The following is an 11,446-nucleotide window of genomic DNA, read 5'->3' on the forward strand; positions in this document are numbered from 1 at the left end:
TCTTTTTTTTTTTTTTTAACATCTTTATTGGAGTATAATTGTTTTACAATAGTGTGTTAGTTTTCCCTCTACAACAAACTAGCACATGTCTTTTTGGTAGACAGGCACTCATTTCTGTTGGAATAGGATTGCTGGATCATATTCTCAGCTTTGGTAGATGCTGATAAAGAGTTTTATCATTGTACCTAGGTGTCAGCATTAAAAAAAGTTTTTATTAGGAAAATTTCAAACATTCACAAAGCTGGAGAGGCTAATACAGTGAACCTGTATGTATCTATCTAGATTCAATAATTTTCAAGATTTTGCTACATTTGCTTCATTCCTTTTTTTTTCATTTGTTGAAGAACTTTAAAACAAATCCCAGATATCATGTAATTTTACCCCTACATACTTCAATATGCATTTTTAAATATGGACATTTGCTCATATAACCGTGCCATTATGAAATTTAATGATGTTAACAAATCCTTAATATCTAAGTCCTAGGTCATAATCAAATTCCTTTGATTGTCTCAGAAATGTCTTTGCAGTTAGTTTGTTAGAATAAGGATCCACCCAGAGTCCACACATTATGTTTCTTAAGTTTTTTTTTTTTTTTTTTTTTTTTTGCAGTACGCGGGCCTCTCACTGTTGTGGTCTCTCCCGTTGCGGAGCACAGGCTCCGGACGCGCAGGCTCAGTGGCCACGGCTCACGGGCCCAGCCGCTCCGCGGCATGTGGGATCTTCCCGGACCGGGGCACGAACCTGCGTCCCCTGCATTGGCAGGTGGACTCCCAACCACTGCCCCACCAGGGAAGCCCCCTCTTAAGTTTCTTTACATCTAGAGTGGTCCCTCTTCCCCTGCTCCCCCATCCCCTGCCTTTGTCGAATCATTGACCTCTTAGAGAAATTGAGTCAGTTATCAGACAGTAGTGATAGTTTTGAAAGGTCCACAGGTTTTTCTAATATTTAGCCAGAGTTGAAAACCCCTCAGATAGAGTATTATCTCAGGACTATTCATAAAGAGAGGGTGAAGGGTAGGGGGTAGACTATAAATATTGTGTGGGTGATTGAAGTTATCATGACAGATTAGAGCATGGACATCTTATACAATAGAAGTGGGATGTGGCAGTAGCAATGGTGATGTACCTCAAGGAAGAGTGTGGGAACTAGTTACTGAGTTTGCATTTGTCTATCCTCATTTCACTTTATTGTGTGAATCTTCTTGTTTAGTAGGAACTTCAAAGATTGGTTCTCTAACCTAAGAATCAGAGACTCTGACAAGAAAAAGCAGATATGATTTCTTCCCTGTTGAAGTTCTTTTCTTGTGGAACTGTAGACCATAAGATTTTCTTTTTTAATTAGCTGAACAAAACTGGAAATTAGAAAATAGGTCATTCATACCAATTGAGATACTTGAGGCGTAATGAAAGAAAACTGTAAGGGATTAAAAAATGAAGTTTGTACACAGCATAGGGAGGAAATGTTAAAATACCTATACTGGCCAAAGGCTGGTGTGTCCTAAGGTGGCCACAATAAAGTACAACAGGTGATGGTTTCCTATACGAGGAAGCCCTAGGGCAGTTCCTCCTACTTTGTGCCAAGTACCTTCTAGCAATTAGCTGTCGTATCACTCGATTCTCTTCACCTACTAGGGCCAAATTGTCCAAGTAATCTTATTTTAACTAACTTATCAGATGTGGGTGCTCAACAGAGTTTTTGTGGGAAAGTGATAATGTGGGTCACTGGCATGGATAGAAATGGTATATTCAGTTCAGGAAACCTAGGGAAGGTCAGAGCATAGGATTTGAGGTGTTGTGGGATCGTAGATCATTGGAACTTAGAAGGGCCCTTGGGTTCTTGGATTTTACCCATCCCTCCCCGCAAGAAGGCTTTTTGTTATAGAGAATTTCAAATTTAAACGAAAGGAAACTTCATAATGAACTCCCATGTACCCACACACAATTGCAGCAGTTATAAACTATGGCTGATGTTGTTTCATCTATACCCTCATTTCACTTAACCCCATCCTGTATTATTTTGAAGCAAATTCCAGATGTATCATCTGTAAAGCATTTCGGTATGTATCTTTAAGAGTTAACAGCTTTTTAAATTTAAAAAAACCCACAACATCACATCACAAATTTCACAAGATGGACTTGCCTGGTGGTCCTGTGGTTAAGAATCTGTCTTCCAATGCAAGAGACACGGATTTGATCCCTGTTCAGGGAACTAAGATCCCACATGCTGTGGGGCAGCTAAACCCGTGCGCTCTGGAATCCACATGCTACAACTAGAGAGAAGCCCACCTGCTGTAACAAAGAGCCCGCGTGCAACAACGAAAGATCCTGCATGCCGCAGCGAAGGTCCCGTGTGCCACAACTAAGACGCAGTGCAGCCAAATAAATAAATAAATATTTTTTAAAAATTTAAAAATTCTTTAATGTCATCAGATATCTAGTCATTCAAATTCCAGTTGTTTTATCAATGTAATGATTGTTTTGTTTTTTACAGTTTGTTTGAATCTGGTCCATACATTGTGATTGATTGATATGTCTTTTTTTTTTTAATTTAATTTTATTTTTTTTGCGGTATGCGGGCCTCTCACTGTTGTGGCCTCTCCCGTTGCGGAGCACAGGCTCCGGACGCGCAGGCTCAGCGGCCATGGCTCACGGGCTCAGCCGCTCCGCGGCATGTGGGATCCCCCCGGACCAGGGCACGAACCCATGTCTCCTGCATCGGCAGGCGGACTCTCAACCACTGCGCCACCAGGGAAGCCCTGATATGTCTTTTAAGAATCTTTTAATACATAGGGTCTCTCCATCCACCCACCCTGCTTTTTTTAATATACAGGGTGTCTTAGTTATATGTTGCTGCATAACAAAATTTAGCAGCATAAAACAATATACATTTATTATATCACAGTTTCTGTGGTTTAGGAGCCTGGGCAGGGCTTAGCTGGGTCCCCTGTTTCAGGGTCTCACACAAGGCTGCAATCAGGGTGTCAGCCAGGGCTGCAATCACCTCAAGGTGTGCCTGGGGAAGGACCAGCTTCAGAGTTCTCTCAGTGGTCATTGGTAAGATTCAGTTCCTCCAGGACATGGGACTGAGGCCCTCAGTTCCTTGCCAGTTGGTGGGTGGAGGCCACCTTCTGTTCCTTGCCACATGGACCTCTCTAGCATAGCAGCTAGCTTCATCAAAGCAAGCAAGAGGTGGAGAGAGCAAGAGAGAGGCAAAAAGAAAAAATTCAGTCTTTTATACCTAATCTCAGAAGTGACATCTCATAACTCTTGCCATATTCTCTTTATTAGAAGCAAGTCATTAGGTCCAGCCCACACTCAAGGGAGGAGCCCCCATAGAACGTGGATACTAGGAGGTGGACATCACTGGGAGCCGTTTTAGAAGATCCCCCCCCACCCCCCCGCCCAACACACACACACTCCCTGAAATGAGCTTAGAGTCCAGGTCTGCTAGCTGTCAACATATTTGCCTTTTTACCACATTATTGATGTCAGTGGGGAGAAAAGGGCCTTTAACTCCTGCATTCCATTTGCCTCTATCCGTGTAATAACTGTTATACAGTTTCCTATGACAGTCTGATAAATGTCGTTTATATATGTCAGTAACCAGAGGCAGTTGTTAAAAATCGTAGGTAGGATAAGTTGATTGGCTCTGAGCTTTGTTTACCTTGATCAAGAAATGAACCAGTCACCAGTCCTTAAAAAAATATAGACTATACGTTTCACATTTTGCCAGGCCCATACAAAAAGGAATATAAAAGGATAAGAAGATAGTCTATAATTATTGTGTGGTATGGACAATAAGTGCAAAAAATGAGAAATCAGCAATAAATCAATTCAAATACTTTTTGAGTACTTTCTGTGTACAGAGCTCCATGTTAAGTGCTGTGAGGAATATAAAACTCATTTAAGACAACCTTCTGCTCTCTCCTTAGGAGATGATATAAGATAAAGCTATAATGCAAAGTAGAGTGGAAATTGCTCAAGTAGGGAGACAAAGTACTTTGAGAGTATAGGATAGAGAGGCTTAGAATGTCCAAGCCAAAAGGGCCCTTAGAGGTCATCAGGTGTCATGGTCTTTACCATTTTGGGGACATGGAGCCATTTAGCCAGAGAAGTTCAAGAAACCTTGCTAAGATAAGGGAATCAAGTGGAATTAGAATATAAATTTTTCAGCTGCCAGGGACAGAGGGACTTGGGTTGGAAATAGGTAGCCTTGGGTCATAGAATAGAGTACTCCAGAGCTGGGGACTTTTTCAGTCAAACTTACACCTAAACTGGCCAAATGTAGACTCTGTAACTGCTTTGTGTACCTATAATATAACAGTAACCATGTTTTATAGTGTGCAGAGTAGTTTCACATACATTATTTCATTTGATCCTTTCAGTCTTGTAGTGAAGACAGATTGTTATTTTTGTCTTACAAATGAGGAAACTTTGAGTAAGAGTTTCTCTGAGTAAGAGAATTAGAATAATCCTACAAGGGTCCAGAACTAATAAATTGGAGAGTCAAGACTAGAAATAAGGATTCCATTGCCCTTTGTATAGCCCAGTATGTGTGTGAGTATAAGTGCTGTTTTGCTTTTTTTGATACTGAAGACATTGACTTGAGACTTGTTGGCAAGCATGACTTACTAAAAGAGCATGATACAGAGACACAGCCTTAGCTGCAAGAAGGAACTTGGAGGGGGACCCAGGAGAACCTGGCAGGGAGCCTGACAGTTTCTGGAATCCTCCCCGCCCTTTCAGATGCTGCTTGGTTACACCTCTGGCCCCACCCATCCACCTCTCTTAGTACTTCTTTAAAAGCCTTCCGGTTGGAACTGGGTAAGTTAATTTCTCAAGGTTCCTCTCCTTTTCCTGGTACAACATAGACAGAGGGAAAAAAGAAATTAAATAAACTTGTGCAGAGGATGTAAGGCTTAATCAGAATGGTAATGAGAAGAGAATTGAATTAACATTTATAGGATGTGTTTTATTAGGCCTTATGTGCTTAGACACTTAATGTATATTTTCATATAGCCCTTACAACACCCCCATGAAGTTTAGATATTATAATCTCTATATCCACTTGAAAACACTGAGATTGTGAAGTTCAGTCACCTAACCTGATATGTGACTGAATTATAGTGGGAACCCAGATTCTCTCACTCCCAAGACCGTTGCCATTATAGTGTGTTGCCTGGGAAGCAGGCAGGGTGGACAGAGAGTGTGGAATGGAGACAAAGGGAAGCACTCTAGGGGCTATAAAATGGAAAAAAAGCTTCTTGTTGGGGGTAGAAATAACAGTGATCCCCAAATATGCCTTGAAGTTAAAATGGCTGCAGAAAACCTTTTAAACTCAAGCCCTTTAGTAAGAAAGCCCAGTGTTCTGTCTTGACAGCACCAAGTGAAAGAATATAGAAGGGTGTTTTTATCTTCCATTGTATGTAGTAAGGGAGATGAGATGTGCATGTAAACAAAAACTTCTAGATACTCTGGGCATTTAGGAATCAGTCCAAGGGAAATGGCATCCTAAGTTGGGTGTGAGGGTGTGAAACCTTTGGGCGACTTGCAGCTTGTGAGTGCAGCAGTACTCCGATGAGTGCCCCCATTAAACAGAAACAGACAGAACAACTCTCCTTCCTCAGCCCTGCATTCTCTTTAATCCATCACCTTCACTTTCAAATAGCCGAACTTTTCTAAAAAGCTCTTTATACTCACTTCCTCACTCTGCTCACTCAGCCTGCTCTAGTCTGGCTTCTGCGCTTATCATCTCACTGCAACACCTCTTGCTAAGTAAGGTAACTAATCTCCTCCGTGAAGCTGAATTCAACAGATATTTTTCGTCTTTAATTTTCTCAGTGAAGTTAACACTGTGGTCCGCCCTTTTTTCCTGGAAACACTCTCTTCTCTTGGCTCCAGTGACATAACACCCTCTTGTTCTTCCTCATAGTTCTCTGTGGTTTGTGCAGGCTCATCCTCTATTCTTCAGCTATTGTTCTCCTCTCCCTGGCTCTCCCCTCTCCTCATAGTGGACACTCTCCCTGGGTGATCTCATCCACCCCATTGGCTTTAGTAGCCACACCTCTGTGCACATGACTCATAAATGCATGTCTCCAGCCTAAATCACTCCCCTGTGCTGTAGACTCATCTATTTATTGTCATTCAGGCACTGTTCTAGGCCCTGGGGATATAGTGATGAGCTAGACAGGGAGTGGGGAGGAAGAGACAAGCAATAAACAAATAGACAAACTGCTAGATAAGGTTGAGTGCTAAGGTGAGCATAAGCCAGGGCGATATGTTAGAGGGTGAGAGCTACTTTATATCGGCTGGTCAAGTCTTTATAGAGGTGGTAAAATTTAAGCTGACTCTTCAATGAACCAAAAGAGCCAGCTGTACAAAGGGAAAAGGGAACAGTGCAAAGGCCCTAAGGTAAGAATGAACAGTGTGTGTGCAAGGAACAGGAAGTGAGGAGGGGACCTCCTCAGTAGGAAATGAGGCCAGAGAAGTAGATAGGGGTCAGATCATGTAGGGCCTTGTAGGCTATGGTGAGGACTTTGGATTATTCTAAGTGAATGGGAAAGCCATTAGAGATTTTGTTGTTTTTAAGCAGGATAGAGTCTTGTTCTGATTAAATTTTTAGAAATTAATTCGCCATTATTTGGAGAATGGGGAATGTTGGTAGTAGTGAGGCTTAAGGAGAGGCTATTGTAATGGTAGGGTGAGAGTTCAGGAGCTTGGACTAGGGTGCTTAATAGCAGTGTAGAAGGCAGAGGGACAGATTCAAGAAAATTTGGAAGTAGAGTTGATAGGACTTGCTGATGGATTTGCATGTGGGATGTGAGGGGAAGAAGAATCCAGGATGATTCCAGGTGTTTGGCCTGGACAGTTGGGTGAATGGTGTGGCTGTGGACTGAGATGGGGGAAGATTTGAAGAGGAATGGGTTTGGGGAGAGAAGAGTAAAAGGTGAAGGCCATCAAGCAAATGAGAATATATGGATTTGTGATGTCGATTAGACGTCTAAGTAGAGATATTAGGTAGCTTGTTGGATATCCTTTTGGAGTTCAGGGGGGTCAGTTCTGGAGGTAAAAGCTTTGGAAGTCATTGATATTAAGTCATGGGACTGGATGAGATTGCCCAAAGAAAGGAAGGGTACAGATAAAGAAAAGAGGCCCAGGACTGTCCCTTGTCAAGCAGAGGAGAAGGAGTCAGCAAAAGTGAATAAGGGTGAGCCAGTGGAGTAGGAAGAAGATCGGGAAAGTATGTTATCCCGGAACCAAGGAAGAAAGTGTTTTGACGGAGAAAGAATGTTTATTTGTGTTAATGCTATTCAGAGGTCGAAGAGGTGACCTTAGAATTTGGCAATATTGAGGCCTTTGACCCTGATGAACAGTTCTAGTGGAATGTTGAGGATAGAAGCCTGGCTGGAGTGAACTGAGAGAATGAGAGGGAAGGAAATGAAGAGTGTAGACAACTCTTCCAGAGGTATTGCTTTGAAGAGAAGCAGAGACATTGGGGCTGAAGCAGCTGGAGGAAGTGAGCTCAGAAGAGAGTTTATTTCAGTTTTTTTTTGTCTTGTTTTTTAAGATGGGTAATTCTAGAATCTTGCTTCTCAAATGTGGCCTCTGGATCTAATCTGTCCGGGATCTACATGTGGTAGTACTGTATACGATTTGTACATAGCTTACTTCACACGTGACTCACTATTTGGGTTCACCAACTTACTGGTCTACCATTTGAGAAGTCCACTGATCATATGCTTGGATGTTGCAGCAATGTCACCTTGCTACACAAATGTCTATATGCTTACTCTCAATTTCTGTACCTATAATGGTAACAGTGTGTGAGCCAGTGCCGGTTTGTGGACCACACTCAGGCATGCTTGTATGCTGATGGGTATGAGTCTGTAAAGAGAAAAATGATAATGTAAGAGAGAGTGGGGATAACTGCATATGAAGATAAGAGGGAATTGGTTCCATAGTAGATATGAAAGGTTGTACTTTATATACCAACGAAGAGTCTTCATTGTAGCAGTAGGGAAAGCAGAGTGCTCATGTGTTGTTAGAGTTGGAGTGGAAGATGACAGTTTGATGTTGCTTCTTGGCAGCAAAGTCATTAGCTGATGGGAGCTGGAGGCTTACTGAAAGGGAAAAAGATGTGAAAGAATAATTTTGGGGGAATAGAAAAGTGTACCTACTAAGGGAAATGTAGCGGGATTGCTGGCAGCATTGAGGGGGTCCGTTTGAAATTTGTGGTGGTAAATTTTAAATGATACCAGGGCTTCCCTGGTGGCGCAGTGGTTGAGAGTCCGCCTGCCGATGCAGGGGACATGGGTTCGTGCCCCGGTCCAGGAAGATCCCACATGCCGCAGAGCGGCTGGGCCCGTGAGCCATGGCCGCTGAGCCTGCGCGTCCGGAGCCTGTGCTCCCGCAACGGGAGAGGCCACAACAGTGAGAGGCCCGCGTACCGCAAAAAAAAAATTAAAAAAAAAAAATGATACCAGTCAATGTAGTTATATTTTCTCTAGAGATACAACTTAGTTTATAACTTTGCTGCTTTGGTGTAGGCCTGGAGAGGTTGTTAGTTTGGTTTAACAAGGATTGAAGTTTTACTAGTTGAATATGAAGAAATGAATTAAAGTTGTTTGCAAGGGACTGATTAGGAGGGAAGTGAGGACACCAAGCGGGGGCATGGAATTCGTTAAATTACTTAACCTTATAGTAGTATCTGTTCAGTACTGATAATTGTATCTGTTTCACAGAGTTGTTACAAGGATTAAATTAATTCATATAAATTACCTAGAACAGTGCCTGGTACATAGTAAGTGCCCTGTATGCACCCAGTATTGTTAGCTATTATCTCTTCTGGAGCACAGAACTAGCCTCCTTACTGATCTCTTGGCATCATCCTTACCTCCTTCCATCTGTTGTCCATACTAAAGCCAAAGTGATCTTTTTGAAATGTACACACGTTACATCTTTTTAACACTTAAATGACTTAAATTATTTGGGTAGTTTAATAATAATTTGGGCTCCAAAGGCCTGCATGGTATGGCCCTCTCCAGTCTCATCTCTTGTGTCTATTGGTTCTCCCTTCTTTGGTTATACAGATTTACTTTAGTTCTTCAAGCTCACTGTACTCCCTCTTCTACTTGGAACGTTCTTACTGCAAATTGGAGCCTTCCTAGACCTCCCCCAGTGGGTCACTTTCTATTAATTGTACTTCATGGATTTTATATTTAATATGATTCTTCAGTCAGTGCTTTTCTGTTGTACTATACAAAATGCCTCGAAGACAGCTGTTTCTACTCACTGTTTTATCCCCAGTGCTTGTCCCAGAGCTTCATGTACTGTCAGTCAATATTAGAATGAATGAATGAATGAATGAATGAAAAAAATGAACAAACTACCCATCGACCTCATGTAGGTTTGTGATGTTTGGACTGTGGATCAGGAGTGACCTTTTTGAGGGTGAGATCTGAGAGATGATTCCTTAGAGAGGAGGCATAATGGAGAGGAAAAAGCAAAATTTGGGGCAGAAATACATAGGTGAGAATCCACTTATCAGTTATCACTTATCAGCTATGTGACTTCAAACCTTTAATTTTTCCTCATTTATAAACTAAACATGATGGTATTTTCCTGATAGGTTACCATGAAGATTAAATTAGGTAATAAAAGCCCTTTGGTTCCTTTCTCCTTAGGGTGATTTCTGTGACTTGCTGTTTAACTACATTTGCCATTACTTGCTGTAATCCTTGTGGCCCCTTGATACCCTAATTGTAGACTTCTAGAGGTTAAAGGCAGCCAGCATGTTCTTCTGATTCAGCCAACTTTGTTAAAGCAGGTGAATAACCAACAATTTCTCAGGCATGTCGTTCTGTTGCTAAACCCCACAAACATGGGCTAATTGCAAGGAAGCCTGGTCTCAATTATAACCTACTAGTTAGGAAAGGAAACAGCAGAGCCAGGTGGCCTCCTTGATGGCCTGCATTTACATAGATATGCTGATCACAAATGAGTCTTATCAATTGTTTATTAATACTAAGTTCTTAAGTCCTTTCTTTCCAATTGCAGTCTTGTTTATATTTTGGGGTCTGTGTTGGGTAAGGCTTCTTTAGTGAGGTGAAGAAACCCTGAAGCTCAGAGATGGGATTATTGGATGCCAGTCCTGCCTCTGTTTCTAGCTTTCCTAAAAGGGTCACAAGTCTCTCAGTCTGTTTGCTCATCTGTCATATGGGAGATAAGAGTATCTTCTTCTCATCTTAAGAGGTACATGGGTAAAAAGTTATCCTGGGAGAATTAGAAAAAGAAAGACATTATTTTAGTAGCCCTCCATCATAGATAAGTGTTGAAACCTTTATTATTAACACAGTTTAAGAATTAATGACAGGACTTGAGAAAAGAGCACTTGCACTGGATTCTCTTCCCTGTGGGCAGGTGTGTGGGTGGGGAGGAAGGGCATGAGAAAAAGGCAGGGTTTACAGAAATGGACATGTCTTTTGCAGCTGAACTCCAACATGGTAACCTGAGTGTGGGACGCTGGTCAGTGGTGGTGCCAGGTTAGCTGCTTTCGCCAATCCAGGTGGCACTAGGTTGACTCTCACCAAGCTGCTGGTACTCTTCAGCTCCAGACCACCGATTGGTCCCACCCCATCCTGCTAGCAGCCTGTTTACCAGGTTGGATTTTTGTTGAAGAGACCACATAGGGCAGAAAAAAATGTTAAAATCCCTCCTGGCTTTTCTCACCAACAATCCTGAGAATGCTACCTCAGCAATTATAGGGGTAAACATGACGATCTCCTTGCTTCTCAGTACACACAGTGGGGCACTAGATTTGACTCTTAGGACTTTGGATATTATGGTTATCTCAGGTGTACATTTTTATCCTGCCCTCTCATTTAATACCTTTATACTTTCTTCTTTGCTTATATTTGAAAGAGTTAATTAGTAGATGAGGGGTGGCCTGGTCCAAAAGAATTGCAGGTAATGGTTTCTCTGTGATCCCTAGTCAATCAGGTTCTCTCTGATACCTATTTTTCTGATAACAGAAAGTAATCATTGTGTACACTTCGGTGAAAGCCCTGAGGGTGGTTTTTCTAGAGACTGCGGATGACCCAGTTATTTCAGTTTGATCTACAAGTTTCATTGACTCTTCTCTCTGTCATCTCCACTCTGTTCTTAAGCCTGCCCATTCAGAGAATTTTTAAATTTCAGATCCTGCATTTCTGTTCTAAAATTTCCACTTAAATTTTTTTCAATTTCTCTGCTTTTAATGGATGTTATAATAGCTGCTTTAATATCCTTGTCTGATAATTCCAACATCTGGGTCATCTTAGAGTTGCTCTCTCCTGATTGTCTTTTCTCTTGCAAATGGGTTTAGTTCTTTATGTAATTTGAGATTGTGTCCTGGACATGGATGCATGTGAATGTTATGTTGTGGAGACTCTGGTTTCTGTTGATGT

General features: G+C 41.8%; 1 protein-coding gene across 6 annotated transcripts in view; it reads left to right on the forward strand.

The window, feature by feature from the left end:
• Positions 1–11,446, forward strand: part of LUZP1 (leucine zipper protein 1) — an 83,654-nt gene that overhangs the window by 38,518 nt on the left and 33,690 nt on the right. The window lies entirely within an intron of this gene.

The sequence above is a fragment of the Kogia breviceps genome, chromosome 1 (genome assembly GCF_026419965.1).
Source record: "Kogia breviceps isolate mKogBre1 chromosome 1, mKogBre1 haplotype 1, whole genome shotgun sequence".
NCBI lineage: Eukaryota > Metazoa > Chordata > Mammalia > Artiodactyla > Physeteridae > Kogia > Kogia breviceps.